Source organism: Carassius auratus, chromosome 32 (genome assembly GCF_003368295.1).
Source record: "Carassius auratus strain Wakin chromosome 32, ASM336829v1, whole genome shotgun sequence".
Lineage (NCBI taxonomy): Eukaryota > Metazoa > Chordata > Actinopteri > Cypriniformes > Cyprinidae > Carassius > Carassius auratus.
Window position 1 is genome coordinate 29,807,432 of NC_039274.1, and position 20,000 is coordinate 29,827,431.

Sequence of the window (20,000 nt, forward strand, 5' to 3'; positions counted from 1 at the left end):
TTAAAAATGTAAATGTTTTTATATAACATCAAACAATAAATGGAGTATTGTTCATTACCTATTGCATTAAGTATGTTAACATATATAATGTTTTCCCTAACATTTCGATTTTTCTTTTTTTTTAATCTATTCATGTATGTACCGTGGGGAACTTTTTTTTATTTTTATTGCCTAAAACATTAGTTGCTTGATCCCAGGATGGCGATAAGTTTAAACCTTTGTCCCATGGTGTATTATGGTAGATTAGTCCTCTGAGTCATGACTGCACCAAAACCTCCTCACTGTTGCTATTGATCAACACATGATTTAATAATCAACCTTGACGCACAATCACAGTGTTCCTATAGTGAGTCATATTCACACACACAATGTACAGACCCCTCTAATTAATCACTTAGGCTACTTAAATCTGTCTTCCCATACAGGTTTCTGCTGCTCTTTGAATGTTAACAATAATGTCTCTGTCACTGAAAAAAAAATAGTTTATGTATATTGTCATAGCTAAGAAATTCTATACAAAACTGCCTCCCACACTTTGTTACTCATGTGTTTTTTCATCTGTGTATAATCTCACATCAAACAACACAATGTTGCAACATTTATTTTTATATTTTTATTTTATAAAATGTAGGAATTTAACAATTTATTGTCTTTAGCCTTCCTCCGTAAAAATGGTTTTCCCTGTTATAGACATAATTATGAACATTACATAGCAAATGCCAATATGTTCAGATGGCTTGTACAAGGATGTTTAAACTAAAGCATATCCTTAATTTTCTCAAATTCAACGGCCACTTCTCCTCACAGCATTGCTTCTGTTCATTAATTATATTAAACATTTCTCAAGATCCTGTCACAGTGTCTCAACTGTACTTGGCAACTATATCCAATGTTGTTTTTTTTATTTGTTCAGTATCACTGTGGAATGATGGATTTTGCAACTGAAAACAGCCTTATAAACCAGCTTTATAAGCATCTACATTTGCTTCTTTGAGTTCATCGAGGTTGTATGGTTCTCCTGACACACCTGCATACTTTAGACCAAAAGTCTGCATAATATTCTGCATTTATAGAGCATTTTATTATTTCCTTAATGCTGTAAACCTGTGGAAGGAAAAACGGTAGCACGACAATCTATGTTATCTGGCACTAGAAATGAAGAATTTAGAACTTGTCTGCATTGAAGCACAACCTTTTGATGTCAGTGAATTGAATTCAACCCGACTCTATGCTGGAGATATCATGAAAATATGATTTAATTGCTTGTTATGCTGATAGTGGACAGATAAGTATCTAGAATTACACAGTTAGCGGAAAGAATTCATAGATTATAGAACAGATCAGAATGTGGAATAGAATTCAGTGCTGCACACAGCATAGCTTGTGGAAACTTACACTTACACTTACACTATGGAACTGTGCACAGACAATACACTCTTAAAAATAAAGGTTTTTTATTAGCACTGATTTTTTTTTGAAGAAATGTACAAATTGTCTTTATATTATGAAAGGATTATCTGCACACACACAAAATGTTATTTCAATAACTGGTTCTTTGGGGAACCCAGAATCGCTCTTCTATTGCATCCCTGCGAAGATCCCCTTTTTTGGGACCTTTATTTTTTTAATGTATGTGTAAGACTGTAGAGTACAGTACATACAATACAGTACAAGGTACAAAAACCATATACAGCCCATTGTATAAAACAGTACATAAACCGAGATATAGAGATTGTAGAAAAGGTCACTAAAGGTAAAGAATGATAGATTAAGATACTTCTAATGTGACAGAATGCTATTTAAACATGGATTATACGGTGCGGTTATTATTAGAAGTATTTGTTGGAAACTTGACAGCTGAAAGATGTTGCTCTTTAACCGGGATGTTTTAGTTGATCTCAGTGATCTCAGGCATCTAATCTTTTTATCTCCTGTAGGTGTGATGGATGTACAAGGATTCCAATAGTACCTGTAATCTTTGAGGCCCCGAAGTCCACAATAATCATTTTATTTGATTTTTCTATTTATTTATTTAAAATGCGTTCCATTGAAACTCATCACTGACATCCTGGGTATACTTGCTCTGTCCACATTAACATGATGTTGTGTCTCATAATTTCTGGAAATAATAAATCCTTCATCGGGTCTCAAGAAACAAAAAACCTTTTAGTTTTCTTAACTCACACAAAAAGATCCTTTAATTTAAATAAGCATCTTTTACTAAAAAGATCACCATGAAACGTTTATGGTTGCTAATTGTGAAACCCATTTTGTTGTCTCAGTACACTGATAGTGTTAAAGATACATTAACAGAAACATCTCATTTTTAGATTATGTAGGCAGTCTGTGTAAAAGGTTGTACACTTTTAATTGGCATTGTGTGTGGTTATTATGACATTTGTGGTTTCCAGCAACAACATTAAACAGTGTACTTGTGAAATGTGGGTAGAGTGCATTGATCTTTGTACAAAGAGGTCCACTTGACTGAGCCATTGCATGATACTGGGTGCGGTTTTAAATTGTTCTCCCCTATTGTCAGGGCGTTTTGACTTTCTGGAACAGTTTAGTCTTTACTGAAATTGCCCATCCTGGTCCAATTCTGACTCTTGTTCTGACTTGAATCTTCATTATTTGTTTATTTGATTATAGCTGCTGTGCAATAACAGACACACTTCTTCATGTTTTAATTGTTTTGGTCTTAATTTCTCAAATATTTTCTGATGTAAAAAAGCTGAGATTCCTTTATTATATGAAACACCTTTGCATGGAAAGGAAAATCTGTAAATATAGTCATCAGTTCAAAGACACATATGACTCATAATTAACAAACATGATTATTTGTGCTGTGAGTTGCCATTATTTGTAATGTGAGAAAGACAATAGTTGCACTCCAAGGATTCCGACCATATATTGATATGACTTTGAATATATGTCAGTAACGTTAAAGTTGTAGATAACAATGCGATAATATTATTTATTTATGTGGCATTAATCTACCTCCGCCTACTGGACGTTTTTCGGAATATACATGCATGTCATTTTACCACAAAAAAGAAGAAGAATGTTTCTGTATTTTTAATTTTAAGGTCTTAACTTTAAGGTCTACTCTTAGGTTTTCCTTAATTAAATAAGGATAAACTCGCCACTTTTCTCAAGAAGAAATTAAGATGCGAAGTGGGTTCTACTAAACCCAACTAAAACAACATCAGTATAAAATAGATCTTGACAGTAAATTTTAAGTCGTAAAGAAAGGTGGCGTTCCATTCTAATTTATGCGGAGCATTTAATGTCTTAATCAATTAATTTCTCTCAATAATTAAGGAAGTCGTCATGAAAAGTAGTTCCGGTGCTGCGATGGCCGAGTGGTTAAGGCGTTGGACTTGAAATCCAATGGGGTCTCCCCGCGCAGGTTCGAACCCTGCTCGCAGCGGAATTTATCGTTTTGAGGAAGAGAAACCTATCGGTAAACCCTTCCCCTTAGGCCGGCGCCCATTAGTCGAGGTAAAGATCCTAAAAGACGCACAGGTACGCGAGTTCGCGGCCCGCTCCGACCAGTGATGGACTTCCTGGAATGTGTCCGTTTTGACGCTGCTGATGCACGCGTGCGTAATCATCATTATCCCCCGTAATTTAATCGAACGTAAATTCGTCCCCCGCACTTTAATTTGGGAACTTTCCAGGGTAAACAATCACGTTATGTACGTTTCATTCATACCGGACGCCGGAGGGCGCTCTCTCGCATTAAGTCCAAAACGCACTCGTAGAAGCACCAACTTGTGACCACTATGTGACGCACGCTACAGGAAATACCTTATATGGACAAAGGCATCCAGCGGTCACTGAATAAAAAAAGCTGAAATGAATTGACAGATAAAACGTGAATATTCATTGCAAAAATACATGATTTGTGTTTTTGTGCATTTTCATAACAAAATACATGAATAACGCAGCGCTTACTGACACATTTTTTTCAGTATAATATATTATTTTTACAGTATAACATTATATTATATTATTATATTTTCTGACTTATTCTGGAAGTCCCTGTTTCTTTGTGTGTGTGTGTTTACTGTTATGTAATACTGGAATACTTAAAAAAATGTTTGTTTTTTTTTGCAACTACAATTACAGTGAGAAATAGGCACAAAAACATTGTGAGTGCAAAGATTAATAACCCTTTTTATTTGCAAATATAAAGTCAATATATAAAATTATAACAACAGTGCAAATATATATACATGTACAAATATTGTGAGAATACAAATAGTGTGAGGGCAAATATTAACAACCCTTTTAATCTGCATATATATTTTAAAGCCAATAAAACATTTAGAACAGTAATGCAATTTTGTACAGTATACACCAAAAATGTTTACCACAATAATAAAATTTGTACATATCAGTGTAAAAATATAATAAATATCAAACCAAAACAAACATTTGCAGTGCAATTTTGACATCAGACTTAGAAAATAATAAGAATTAATAGTAAACAAAGACAAACATTTACCACAGCAGTACAATTATGACATATTTGCTTAAAAAAAAAAAAGTAAATAAAAATTGTTTTTACCACTGTAGTGGACTTTTCATATATTAGCCAAAATAATAATAAAAAACATAAACATACCGTTTATATTATATATCTATCTTGGATGTGCTTGTAAGCACATGCTACCACAGTGAAGCGGGACACCCTCACTCCATCACAGCGCACCGCGTTTGGGTAGAGAGCACAGAGCCTTGTGAAAATGGCCTTCGGTTGCAGTCAGGCCACTGTGCAGGACTGTGAGCCCCAACGAAACACCTGCAAATTACAACAGAATACATATTATTAATGTAAGATTGTTTTCATTGTGTGATCTTATTTTTATTTTACCTTTCCTATGCTGTCTGTTTTGCTTTGTGTAGTCTAAATGTTAATTTATAATATGTGCGCATAGTTATGTTGTCTCTCTTTGTTTTGTTTTTAGATTGATGTTGAAATGTCATATCAATAAATCAGTTCTCTACTGTGTTGTGGAATAATTACAGGGTGTTGTTAGTCAGCCTGTCAGGTTTTTTTCACAATAATGACTGCATATTATCCCACTTATTACATGGCTACTTACTAAAGTACAGTAAAAGACAAATTATTTGACTCAACATGATACAAAATGATTTTAATGATTTAAGAAATGATTGCCTTGTTTCTTCTAAATTAAATATTCCAGTGTACAGTTGGAACTGTGTTCATAGCAATGTAACATACTTAGCAACCTAATATATATAGTCAGAATAAAACGTAAATCACAACTAATAATTTATGTTGTAATCAGGCTAAGTTTGAACTTAACAGGCTACAGGAAGATAAGCTAGTCATGAAGGTGTCAGGTTTTACTAATTTAACTAGAAATCCTTACTAAACAAAAAAAGTTGTAGGTGATATTTCAGCCAGTTTCAGATATATATATATTTTATATAAAAAAATGTGTAGACCCTGTGTTTACTAAACGTAACATACCTTTTGCTGCTCTCCACACCTGGGGCCACAATCTTCTTAGTGGCCCTGAATCGTCCCTGTTTTAGGTTGGTTTGGTTACGTGGTGGGTAAATGGTCTTTTTCTTGTCATACTCCCCCAATGCCTGCCATAGGGAGATGATCTTGATGCACTCTTCTCCTGACAAAGCCAGACGGTGGTCTCTGAGGCTAACCAAAAACTCTGCCAAGTCCTGCACGGCTCCATACCCCTCAATATTATCAGGTCCAACGTAATCCTAAAATGAAAGATAATTTAGGAACTTTTGATAGCATCAGTGAATACAAATATTCACATGAAAGCACATCCAATGTAACCCAGATTATGCTTACACACATGTAAATGTACATAAAAAATAAACTGGACCCTTACATCATGTGAAGTGTTCTCTTCCAATGTTGGACGATCCGTTTCTGCAGATAATCGGTCCACTGGGGCAACATTAAAAGGGTAAATATTTATTTTAAATTTGTATTTATGCCTTTCAATGTGATAAATACAAATTTATAGTTAGTGTGATAACAAATACGAAACCTTTATGAATACTTTAGTAAAACTCACAGCTATGTGCTCCAGGAAAGAGTTGATTCAGCGTGCAGTGAGCTGCTGACAGGAGATGACACTGATGATGGAGGGACCACAAACAGTGACGACGTGGTGCTGTTTGCTGGAGGAGTTGGAAATGATGCTGCAGATGCTGCAGACACTGATGCTTGTGAAGAGGCAGCAGGTGTCCGTTCAGTGTCAAAGGTGGGGACAGTGATGTCCTGAAACTCCTCAAGTTCAGCATAACCTTCATCCACCTCTATACCAACCTCAGTAGTCTCTGACTCTTCAATGGCCAACTTGTAGTCCTGCAGAACTTTACCAGTTTGCTGGTAAAGATATTCCACTCCAATAAGCTCACCTTTAAAATAGTAAAACATTGACAATTAGATAATATACCACAATATTATATTATAACTCAGTTCCTCAGTTTCCTTTGCAAATCATTAGCTAAAGATTAATTAAAGCTGACAACTGGAAGTTGAAGTGCATAGCTTTGGCCACTGTAGTAATTAACATATACATTTAAATCATTAGTTAATATAATGTTATTACTCAACTTATACATTAAAGTACATTTGACTGGTAACAATTTATTTATTACTTAATCTATTAATCATATAGAATGTTTATTAGTTGCTGATGTAGTAATCATTAATAAATGGTTTAAGTTAGTCCTTCATGAGTTTACATTAACTCGTGATTATCTGTGCATTCTTGAAGCATGAATTAATGCATATTTGTGCACCAGTATTGTAATTTTATTGATAAAAGACTCACTTACATTGCAAATGTTGGTTAGAAGTTAATCGATGACCGTTATCTTCTTCTTCTTCACCCGTGATCCTTAAATCTCCGGTAGTTTTTAATGTTATCAATTTATCTACTAACTACGAAGAATCGCGGATGAGGAACGGGCGCTGATTGGCAAATTCGCGGTTGCGATACGAGCGCTGATTGGCAAATTCGCGGTTGCGATACGAGCGCTGATTGGCAAATTCGCGGTTGCGATACGAGCGCTGATTGGCAAATTCGCGGTTGCGATACGAGCGCTGATTGGCAAATTCGCGGTTGCGATACGAGCGCTGATTGGCTAAAACATAAGTTTCATGGTTGCAGCCGGGAACGTGATTGGCTGTCATAACAAAGAATAACCACGACATACAGGTGACATGGAGCGCCATGTACTCAGATGAGCAAATAGCAGTTGAGTATCAGAAGGGGCAAGGAACTCGACCGGAAGTTGAAGTCGGGTGGGGGCTGCCATCTTGTAGCAGAACTTCACTTGCGTTAGCATTCCCATTGACTCCCATTCATTTTGGCGTCACTTTGACAGCGAATAACTTTACATATGAGGCGTTTAAAGACTCGGTTTGTCCATTATTTATTTCTAAAGATACACCACAATGTATAAAGGGCTCCATTACCTTCTATGTTACATTATGGCCCCGTATAAACAGTTTTTGTAAAAAATAGGCTAACGATTGCGTCATAACCACTCGGCTCTCTGTCGCATTACCGTACAGACAGGAGGAGAAGCTCGCAGGCAATTAACTTAATATGGCTTACTGGCGTTACATTTTAAAATACTATACAAAATAATTAATCAGAATACTTACTCCTGCTCACTCACAACAAAGAACTCCCCGCTCAAGCTCGCCGTCTCTGCAAGATTAACGATGGCAGTTTGCACGCAAAGCCACTTAGAAGATTTACATCTGTCAGACAGGTTGCTGACGTCGTCAAGCTTCGTTTGAGTCTGCGCGTCAGAAACGGAAGTGCTAAAAAACGCTAAAAATGGGCTTCACTTGTCTCAATTGAGTTCCAATGGGGTCGCTGTGTCCATTTCTTTTACTGTCTATGGCTGCAACTCGCACATCTTCAGGTTTCAGCGCCATGGTGAAATATTGGAGAATCGGAAGCTTTCATTGGTTTGATGGTGTTTATGTTACAAAATGGAAGAACAATTGTGCCTTTGGTACTTGTAACCCCTTATTCCAGGTATCCTGAGAGGATGGGCAATGGAATTTATTTTATTATATTTCCTAAACCAAAATAGTACAGAGTAAAATATTCCTAAGAATTCAACCCCAATCCCAGTTAAGACGAAAACGTTCATTTTCTGTTTGTCATACATTAAGTTATCATTTCATCTGCTCAAGCAGAACATTCATTTCATCTTGTGCTTCAGCAAGGTGTCTAAAAATAGTTAACTAGTAAGTGAGTCCATGTTCACGTACCAACCTAACTAGCGGACTGTTCTCAGGTCATGTACAGTGTAGGTCAAAACACATATACGATTGTCTACGACTGAATGCCTGCCCATATTAAACATGCAGTAGATCTGGGAATATGCTAACTTTAGCCTGGTAGCACTGGAAGCGAACTTAATATTAATATTCATTAGTTCCCTTGTTATGGGCGTGTCCTTGAAATAACGCACAAACGAACGGAACTGAAAATATCAATGCACGCTCCTCAAATCGTTACTTGTTTAATGGATTATTTTGGTAATGAAGTGTCAGTGTTACACATGAATTAGCATTAACTGCAAAGTGACATCAGAGGGTCAGTTAGAATTTTTTGAAGCATCGAAAATACATTTTGGTCCAAAAATAACAAAAACTATGACTTTGTTCAGCATTTTCTTCTCTTCCGTGTCTGTTGTTAGGGAGTTCAAAACACTGCAGTTTAGTGATATCAGGTTTACGAATGAATCGTTCGATTTAACCGGTTCTTTTTGAACCAGTTCACCAAATTGAACTGAATCGTTTGAAACAGTTCGGGTGTCCAATAAGCATTAATCCACAAATGACTTAAGCTGTTAACTTTTTTAATGTGGCCGACACTCCCTCTGAGTTCAAATAAACCAATCTCCCGGAGTAATTCATTTACTCAAACAGTACACTGACTGAACTGCTGTGAAGAGAGAACTGAAGATGAACACATTGAGCAGAGCCAGATAATGAAAGAAACATTGAATCGTTTGCGAGTCAAGAACCGGTTGCATTGGTTTTCGGATCACCAGTAGTTCTTTCGGACAATTCGATTCAATAAACCGGTTGAAGAAAACGGTTCACCGGTTCTTTTGCGCTCAAAATATAATTGCCCTTGATTCAAGCTTTCAGTTTACAGTGCTAATAACATTAGCACAGAATCAGTTCAGAATTAATCACCAAAAAAAAAAAAAAAAAACAGTTCTGTTCAGACTGTTTGTGACAGCGCCACCTACTGTACTGAATCAACACTAATTAAAGATGGACGACGTGGACAGCAACCAGACGGTGAGTATCGATATTTAATTAAGTTTTATTTTATAACGTTTAAACGGTGCAAAGTTTACATAGTGAGAACTGCTACATATGAATTAATAATTAATTCCCACCAAATTAAGAATTTTTGAGCTAGTTTTAATAATTACTACGACGTTAATTCGTGGCTATGATTTCATAAATCCTAATTGTGTTTTAATGATGAAGTATTATAAGTGAATCTAGCCTGCACATTAATTAAACTTATCAGATGACAATAGCATGGTTGATGTAAGGTTCGTTAGATTTACCTGTAGCTTAATGTATTAGTGTGAATTACTGGCTTAATAGTCGTTGTTTTACCATTTATGTATAAAATATATTTCATAATTAAACTGCACTGACTGCCTAGTTGCAGTATGTGTTAGCCTGTTGTTTTAGCATTGTTTTGCAATGATAAATGAGGCATTTGGCAATTTTAATAGTTCGTTACAATTTGGCCTAATCTGCAGGTCTACTCCACATACAGTTATACATTGCTATCATATGTTAGTTATCATGTGTTAGTATGTTCTGCATGGCCAAAATGGAGTGATTTTATGGATTCGATTAGACCTGAATATTACTCAGGTTTGGGACCTTCTGCGTGCCACATTGAGCTTTTTTCTCTTACTGGTGTTGAGGAGCAGGTTGTTGTCAGCACACCAAGCGGCCAGGTGCTGTACCTCCCAGGCGGCAAGGAAGTCGACCGGAAGTTGAAGTCGGCTGCGTGCTGCCATCTTGTAGCAGAACTTCACTTGCGTTAGCATTCCCATTGACTCCCATTCATTTTGGCGTCACTTTGACAGCGAATAACTTTACATCTGAGGCGTTTAAAGACTCCATTTGTCCATTATTTATTTCTAAAGATCCACGACAATGTATAAAGGGCTCCATTACCTTCTATGTTACATTATGGCCCCGTAGAAACAGTTTTTTGTAAAAATAGGCTAACGATTGCATCATAACCACTCGACTCTCTGTCGCATTACCGTACAGACAGGAGGAGAAGCTCGCAGGCAATTAACTTAATATGGCGTACTGGCGTTACATTTTAAAATACTATACAAAATAATTTATCAGAATACTCACTCCTGCTCACTCACGACAAAGAACTCCCCGCTCAAGCTCACCGTCTCTGCAAGATTAACGATGGCAGTTTGCACGCACAGCCACAGCCAATTTACATCTGTCAGACAGGTTGCTGACGTCGTCAAGCTTCGTTTGAGTCTGCGCGTCAGAAACGGAAGTGCTAAAAAACGCTAAAAATGGGCTTCAATTGTCTCAATTGAGTTCCAGTGGGGTCACTGTGTCCATTTCTTTTACTGTCTATGGTACCTCCTCCCTGTAGGGCAGCAGTCTCTTTAATAACAGTTGTCTCTGATGAGTCCAATCACCTTGTCATATGATAATATGGTATTTATTTGATTTCAGCAGGTCTTTAAAAGACATGCAGATAACCTATGATATCAAAACCCATTCTCATATATATTTTCACTGTGTCAGATAGGCAGTTCTTCAAAAAGCATAACCATAAGCAGAGTAGCCGATGAATGCATATCCACATAAAAGGCACCGCTGGGATTCGAACCCAGGATCTCCTGTTTACTAGACAGGCGCTTTAACCAACTAAGCCACGGCGCCACCCGACGAAAGGTTGAAATTTTGATGCCAAGAATGTCGTAGTCTGCTTTTTAAACGAATTTTTCATTTCTTTATTGAACTAATTTCTGTTCTCAAAACATGTGGACATCGAAATCGCACGACTTTTCCGTAATCTGTTATTCTGAGTCACGTTAACATGTAATCAAGTTGAACACATACATACATTTTTTAATGATTTTTGAGCTTTAAATATATTTCGCCAATTAATTCTGACAGTTTTGATATAGCAACACTGTTTAGAAGTTCGATCATAAAACAGCTTCATGGAAACACCGTGAAAAGCAACTGATTTACTGCGGTAGTTTATATAACTCACGACGCTCATGTTAATAGTGCAGCAAATAATTCTCCAGCCACACGGTGGCAGCACGTCCTACATCACCACGAGAAGGCGTATCATGGCATTTTAAACAGCAACTTGGCGCAACTTAACATTTTATGGCCCTATATCGCCGTCTGAATTGGCATATTTTCAATTTGGTCACTCGAAATTTTAAACTGTGAAAACTGAAATAAACAATGTGCTGAAACAATGCAGACACACCACCCAAGCACAATTCTGAGTCACTGACTGGTTATTTCCATATAAGTAACTTTCACTGATGTCGCCATCCCAGAAATAGGGTCTACTAGGGAGATAAAAAAGGACCACGAATTATTCATTCAACCGCATCGTTCAGGAATTTCGTGGTCTCATACTTTTTACATTCTGCTTATTCACCGTCGACTAGCTCTGTTATTTTTGGAAGCTTGAAACATAAAAAAATGGACAGGATTCACCTCAAACAAATATTTAATTGCACATTGCCAAAAACTAAAATGCAAAGGTGTCGTTTAAAGCACTAAACCTCGCCACTCCACATGTGTTAACCCCATTAGTTACAAATAAATAACATATTTAATAATGGCAAAATTCTCTAAAAGAGTCACAATTAATAAATCCTATGTTTGAATCTTGGAGCTGCAATTTTAATACACCTATTATTTATTTTCTGTTTTTAAAAATGATTTTAGGCTTAAAACACGTGTGTATACTGCTTCCAGATGTTTTTACTCATCTGTACTATTCCACTCTACTGTTTTTTTTCTTGACTGCACATTTTTCTTATTCCACTGGTTTTCTGAGTGATGTAATATCCTTTGTAGCTACCACAGTGTCTCATAGGTACAGTGTAGAGTCACTTAAAATTTCTATGCATCACTCTTTGATATGTGTTATATTCAATATTAAGAATATTATAAGTAGCTATTAAGAAATGTTTTATTTATTGCAGAAGATGGTGATGAGGACAATCAATGGCACAAAACATGCCTAAGAGAGAGAGAGAGAGAGAGAGAGAGAGACCACCTGAATGCCTGAGTGTGTCTTCCAACAGGTTAAGCCATATTCATAAAAAACAATAACATTCTGTTAAACAATAAGAGTATAAATATTGATTTCATGGTGACTTTAAGTAATTAATAAATCATTAACAGTTAACATAATTTTAGTACTGATCAATCATCAAACTGATTAAAATAGTGTTAGAATGAAATAAAATTTACATCAACGACAACACTGTCAAGTTGGACTAATTAAAAAAACTTTCTGCATCATGACATGATTATAATACATCATAACTCATTAATTATGCATGGCGCACATAGTTAAAATATTTTTTAGCCATTTATGTGCTCTTAAAATATAATTTAAAAAAATTGGATGAAAAAAGAAAAAGATCAGGTGCACAAGGCAGGAAGCAATGCAAAGAAGAGGAGCAGAAAAATATCAATATAGAGATAAAAATCACAAGTAATCAGATGTGTATTACTGTAGCTCGTGATGTTTATGTAGAATTTTGAAATACACTTTTTAGAACATCTTGACTGGCAACACTGACACCATGGAATGTTTTTGCTTGAGGTAACTGCTTATTTAATTTGACTTTATTTTCTTCCAAATGAATTTAAGCTTCTGTAATGTTGTTGTAATATCAGTTACATAGCTTACTGCTTGCTTTTAATTGAACCAAAAAGTGTTTAAATATCTTTTGAAAAAGACCATGACTAGGACTATAATTTAGGCTTCATAAAATGAAATAATTAAGTTTAAGTATGTCCTTTTTCCATTGTACATATGCACAGATCTAAAATCTCACCTAGGGCACCAACAGAGCCTGGGCTGGCCCTGTGTATTACCTTTATTTAGTCTTACCAAAATGTAGGTAGTGATGATTGAAATCTGAATTTGACACACTGCTGAGGCCAGATATTATTGTTGTTGTTTTTTTCTTTCTTCTGTGAGTTAGAATGTGGATAAAGTGGAAGGTGGTGAGAGCCAAATGATCTTGGACAGATTAAGAACAATAATTCAAACACAGAAAAACACACACATGTGTTGTGTTCAACTGACTTGGTGGAGCCCGCTGTCTTAACACAGAATTCAGTTTCACAATTGCAAAATGGGATGGCACTCTCATCTCGAAAGCATATTAAGTAATTTCGTAAGTATATGATGTAAAATGTCATTTAGAAAAACGAAAGGGAAGAAAGTGGAGAAATTAGTTTTGGTTCATACTTCCTGTATAGTAGGCTACTATATATTATTACAAATACAGTCACAAAGGTATTTCAGTAGATAAACTGGTTTTAAATGAGGAATGAACAGTGGTATTGGAGTTATTTCAGGTTTTTCTACAGAAATGAGAGAGCGAGGTGTCTGGGGAGAGACCTTGGTCAGTGAAGGTCAGGGTTCCCAAAACAGAGTCCCTCTTAGGCTTGTTTAGATGGCCTTAGTTTAGATTTGTTCCAGGATTGTCATGAGCTTTTTCCGTAATATTCTCATATGCATCTTATTATAGCAAATATTTGTAGTTGTTTTGTGTTCTTTGTGCTTGGCAATGACCTTATACAAGTGTTTGTTTGTTTGTGTGTGTGTGTGGGTGTTGGCAAAGCAACTCAACATTTTTGTTCTTTCAGGTTGGCTTTTGTAGAACAGCATGTCTTGTATATGGCATCTTAAGGGTCCCTCTGTTTCCATTTTGTCTTGAGCACACACACCAAAGACCATATGAATCACTGTGGTTTCATAGAGTCATCTCCCTAAACACTGGGAAAATGTGAGCAAGCATTTCAAAAGATTGAACATGGTCTTGCACAAAGCTTCACTCTTTTAAATGTAATTAACATGCATTTAATTACTGCCCAGCACAAAAATACAAACATGCCATGTAGGCCTAGTGTAAGTACTGGATGTCACTTCAAATAAAAGGACCAGTAATGCATAAATGTAAAGGTTTGTTAATGAGTTTACAGGATCATCTGCAATATTACACGTTATGTTATTTTTCCATGTTACATAATATACATGTTTAACTGTACATAGCCTAAGTCCCAACAAAATTAGTATTATAAATGATTTTTATAGATTTATTTTTTTACGTAATCATTTTGCTATATAATGCACCATATAATTGTACTCTTCTTAAATTTATGTTGGAATAAATCTGTCAAGTTTTCATGACAGCCATTAGCCCTTTTAAACTAATTGGAGTAGACATTTAAATGTACATTATGTAAATGTAAAGTTAGTATTATAACTTCATTATTACAAAAACATAATTGACTGTAATTTAAGTGTTTGTATACAAATCAGTTGCCTATTTAGCCTTCAATATTATAGTAATATAGTACCAACTGACTGACAGAATTTGCAATACTGTACCTGATATCCAAAATACCAATACTGAATCGAATCAGAATAGAATCTAATCGTGTCAATACCCATCATTACATCCCTGTGAAGGCAAATTTTCATTTTAGTAAGTAAAGTGAATAATGCTTTTCTACAAGAAAATGTGTCAAACTCATGTTTTTATACCACAAATCCCTCTAACTGCCTTCAAACTGAGCCACACTTCAAGCCAAACAAGCATGACTGTATGGTGGGATATTGTTGCTCCTTAATGACAATTTTTTTCTCCAGACAGATGAATACTTCTTGAACCATCCCAGACAGTGACTGTGGGAAACACGCTGTATCAAGGTAAGAAGAGATAAGAACAGTAAAAATAGCAGCATAAACGTGATTTGGCAACTGTGCAAAAATGAGTCATAGATGCACATACACATGTACTTGCACACACATGCTGCATGTTTTCGATTTTGTTAATGTCATAGAAATCTGATGTCAGGAAATGTCTGGGGCACAGTGTCTGTCTGATTACTTTGAGAGATATCAGAGAGAAGTGTTTCCGCAAGGTTTTTGTCAGATGAAGACAGGTTTAAGTTACAAAAGTCTGGTTTTGTGACTTCTGCTCATATGTCTGCATGAGTTGATAGGCCTGCAGCTGCCCGACTTCCCTAACCAAGGCATTAAAATAAAGTTGATATGCATGTTGTAAAAATAAACAAAGAAATGTAACATAATATTGCACATTTGATTTTGATAAGTCTACGGTGTTGTAACTATTGCAATGAATTAAACACATGGCATGATTGTTTTTGTGACTGTGACTTTTTTTCTCACAAATGCTAATTTATTACTCATTTATTGAATAGAATTAAATGTTACTTGCACTTCATAATGACTTCATAATTTTGTTTTGTTATGTGTTGTCAAGGTGGGGCCGACGGAGCAGAGGACCACAAGGGTGGAGCTAAAGACCACCATAGCAGAGCAGATGGGAACAAAGATCCTCACGGCAGAGCAGATGACCACCACAGTAGAGCAGATGGGACGAAGATCCCCATAGTGAAGCCGAAGGAACAGAGGACCACTTCAGTGGACCTGATGGTGCTGGGACAACCAAGGCAGATCAGGCAGACTGGAACAGAGAGAACAGAGAGGTTAACAATGGCCTCTGTGGCCGTAACAGGACAGGCAGAGGGTGCACAGACAGCCTCTTTGGCCACGGATGGACAGGCAAAGAGCTCAAAGCCTGGCTGAGAGTTCAGAGACGGACTCCTTGGCCAGATTGGAAGCTAGCCTGAAACCCCTGGCGAAATGCCTGGGTGTCTTCAAGCGGTACGTTTACAATGACGGGGAACACTGGAGTGGCATCTGTGATGGCTGAAGACTGCTGGCTCATCATGTTCCTCCTCAAAAACACCCACAGTAAATGTAGAGCCACTCAGTTGGAGTGCCAGATCGATATAAGAGTCCAGAATACAGTTTGTATTGTGCAGTGGCATAATCGATTGCAGCGGCTCAACTAGGCCTCCTCAGAAAAATATCATGAGGCATATCTCATCCACAGTTAAATGGACCAGTTAAAAAAATAATCACATAATAAGCACATACTCAATAGACTGCTCACCTTGACAGAGACTAATTATTTTTTTCTGCTGGATTCATGGCTGGCCTGGATGCACGCATAAAGCTGCTGGATCTGAGCATTCTGTAACATAAGGAAGCATGACAACACAGAAGTGGATCCAAATGCAGGCCTTACTCAAAAGAGTGCCAGAGTAATCCACAGAACAGGCAAAGGTCAGGTCAGGCAGCAAACAAGGTAAGCAGTCCAGGGTCAAAGAACAGTAAGGCAAGAAAACAAGGAACTAGGAAACACAGGAACACTACAGGCTAGCAATAGTCAGCAGTGTGAGTGTGTGTATGTGCATCTTTTATAGTGTCACTGATGGGAACAGGTGTGAGTGTGATAATGAGTTCCTAGGCAGTGGTTATGGGAAATGTAGTCTGGGGTAGAGTGGCAAGAGTCACGGGTGGAGTGCCCTTTGGAGGAGTCAGGGGCATTCCAGCTGGAGATTGTGACACCTTTATTATTAATTATACATTCATTATTTCATTACAACATTTCTGTTTATTAAAAAGTGTTTACTGTCACTTTTGGTTAGTTTAATGCATCCTTGTATAAAAGTATGCGTTTATTTCCCAATTTTGCAACGTTTGCAAAATATAAAGTTGGAAGTGTTTCTTTTTACAAAGTCCCAGTTATCAGAAATAGTTTTAAAATGTAGAGATTTGAAGTCAAAAGGAATTTTACCAGTTTTGATTTATTATTATATTTTTTTTATTAGTTAATGTGGCTGTAGATGTATGTGCAGATGAGGAGAAGATTCTGATCACAGTTTGTTCTCTGTCTGTAACCATAGCTTCCACTCATAGGCACTGCAGCCAAAACAAGTTAACACAAGTTTTGACTCTTAAGGCTTTCAACTCTCAGCCTCTGAATCATTTCATAAATTTGAACACTTGAAGGCAGTTGTAGTCAGATGTTTATCTTTTGGTGTATTTGGGTTTGCCAGATATAATAGTTTTGCCATGTTATGCCTTCAGTTATGCAACCTTGAACGAAATGCCTTTTGTTAGCAATCTATTTTAGTTGGCCCTACAGGAAAGCCCTGATATTTAATGTTACAATGATATCTTAAACAGATAAACATTGTAATAAAATTTGTCAAATTAAACAAATTCAACTCTATTAGTTACAAAAAAACATAATGGGAGAAATATTTTTTTTATTAGATTATCAACCAAAAAACAAAACAACAACAACAAAAAACATGATATAAAGGTTAGAAACTGATTTGCTTTTCAGTGAGTAAAATAAGTATTTCATCCCCTACCAACCACCCACAATCCCTGCCGGCACGAGACTAAAACCCACAGCCTTTGGGTTAGGAGACCTAATTGCTAACCATTAGTCAACAACTTCCCCCATTTGAGAACCTCCTTCCCTCAGCCAGAACACTGAAGATGGGTCATGGAAAGTATTCAAGGATTACAGTGACCCAAAACATACCGCCAAGGCAACAAAGGAGTGGCTCAAGAAGAAGTGCATTAAGGTCGTGGAGTGGCCTAGCTAGTCTCCAGACCTCAGCCCTATAGAAAATCTGTGGAGGGAGCAGAAACTTCGAGTTGCCAAACGACAGCCAAAAAACCTTCAATATTTAGAGAGAATATGTAAAGGGGAGTGGATTAAAATCTCTTCTGAGATGTGTGCAAACCTGATGACCAACTACAAAGAACATCATACAGTACCTCTGGGCTTGCCAACAAGGGTTTCATGTCATGTTTTGCATGGAGATCAAATACTTTTCACTCACTGAAATGCAAATCAGTTTTCTAACCTTTATATAATGTGTTTTTTCATGGATTTTTTTGGTTTGTATTCTGTCTCGTTAAAATAAACCTACCATAAAAATTACAGACTCAAAGTTTTGTAAGTTTGTAAGTGGGCAAACTTACAAAATCAGCAGGAGGTCAAATAAATATGTAAGTCCACTGTAAGTCTAAACTTCTTTGTGGCATTGAATTAAAGACTCCTGCTAAACATTTCTCAACTGAAAAACATTAAACGTATCTTATTCACAGTCATTGTTTGGCCTTCAAATTCCACGCTTCCCATCAACAGTATCCATCACCTCTTCAGAAAAACACACAATTTCATGGAAACGTTAAAGAGTTCATGGCACTTGACAGTTGGATGGTTCAGCTTTCTTGTTTACCCCCTGAAGCCCTTTGCTCACTCAAGTACGAGCCATTTTGGTAGCCTTGGATGTATAAATCTGTTGTGACACTTCAAGGGTGAGAAACAGGACATGTTTTAGTCTAATTCAATGCTCTCTCCTCATTGGTCATATCCTGTACCTTATCTATTAGGCAAGAGCTTTGTGGTCCAAATGTAGTCATCATTAGTCTCCATATTAATATATAACATCAACCTTTGTGCATCATAACAAATTAAACTTTAACATTTAAATAAAAATACATGACTTCAGCCTATAAACTGGAGTTGTTTAAAGGCTATTTCATAATGCTAATGAAAAACAATGACCTAAATGTCAACTTCTCATTTAAGCTTTACATGGGCATTTAGTACCTTCTGAAAAATGTTCTTTGAACATTTTCTTGCTGAATTAACTTTCATTTTCATCATCAGTTGAGGATACAAATCATCACTTTCCTTGGTTGGTGACCCACACAAGTGTCAGGGGTCAGAAATGCCCCATGTCCCACTTACATAGCATTTTTTGTCACACACTCATCGTTTCCCTTGCTAGTTCCCTCAGCCTTTTCTTCTTACTCACCTCCTTATGAGCAAAAAATGAGAATTCTAAAGAATTAGACTTTTTCCATGTTCAACCCCATCTGCCTATGTTCTAAAAATATGACATATACACTGCTCAAAAGATTTAAGGAAAAATCCACACATTGGATCTCGATAAACAAAATATTCAGTTTGAAAATCTTTACTTATATACATTGTGTAATTTGTTGAGAATAATATGGTGTGACAGTTGTCAATGAAAAGCCAAAATCATCAAAACACTGAGGGCTGAATTCAAGCACAAAGGTGCACACACTGGTCCTGCTGCTGGGTTGTTGCATTCCTACTGCCCTGTTCAGCTCTCCTTGTGTAACAAACTATCACCTGGTATATCCTTCATGCTCTTGAAACTTGATTTGGTTATAAATAAATAACCTTCTTAAGAACCGGGTTCTTTAACTGGGATCTGTGCTATTTGAAATGAGAAAAACAAGATTTGTGCAAGTAAAAGAGGCATGAGGTGACGTCCATGATTGAGGATGAAGGCTATGAACATCCAGAAAGCATTTAACTTTTGTAATTTCACAATTTTGCATTCATTCATCAGCAGAATAGATTCCTTAAATCCAGATAAATCCAGATAATTCACTTCAGCATGGCTGGTATGGACACTGTGTAAAAGTTCAGTAGATTTAAGAGCAGTCAGAATGTAGTACATATATAAATACATCAGCAGAATCTTGCTTACAGACATAGAGAGTAGATGTAGGTTCACATTTTGAATTGCATTTTCAGTTTATTCATTAGGTTCATATTTGGCCCTGTGTCAAATAAACTACACTCTTCAACATGTCTGATACACTGATTTCATGTTTCTGAGGAAAGATGCATCAGTTTTACTTTCAAGAGCTCCCTTTCTCAACACCAAGGTACATTTGTTTTCCATTAAGTTCTTCTCAACCACATCTGGTGTCTTTCGCCTACTCATT

The 20,000-nt window shown here is 36.5% G+C and overlaps 2 long non-coding RNA genes and 2 other non-coding genes across 4 annotated transcripts; 2 read left to right on the plus strand and 2 right to left on the minus strand.

The window, feature by feature from the left end:
• The first annotated feature begins 3,348 nt into the window (after positions 1-3,348).
• On the plus strand, positions 3,349-3,430 carry trnas-uga (transfer RNA serine (anticodon UGA)). The gene has a single exon. It is a non-coding gene; the product is annotated as a tRNA-Ser (tRNA).
• A 2,473-nt stretch (positions 3,431-5,903) lies between these two features.
• On the minus strand, positions 5,904-6,912 carry LOC113052535 (uncharacterized). Its single transcript, XR_003277057.1, has 3 exons — positions 6,850-6,912; positions 6,081-6,426; positions 5,904-5,950 (listed from the first exon to the last, which is right to left on the minus strand). It is a non-coding gene; the product is annotated as an uncharacterized LOC113052535 (long non-coding RNA).
• A 2,389-nt stretch (positions 6,913-9,301) lies between these two features.
• LOC113052061 (uncharacterized) lies at positions 9,302-15,749 on the plus strand. The gene is made up of 3 exons (XR_003276978.1): positions 9,302-9,349; positions 14,985-15,044; positions 15,622-15,749. It is a non-coding gene; the product is annotated as an uncharacterized LOC113052061 (long non-coding RNA).
• On the minus strand, positions 10,926-10,999 carry trnat-agu (transfer RNA threonine (anticodon AGU)). The gene has a single exon. It is a non-coding gene; the product is annotated as a tRNA-Thr (tRNA).
• Positions 15,750-20,000: the final 4,251 nt, after the last annotated feature.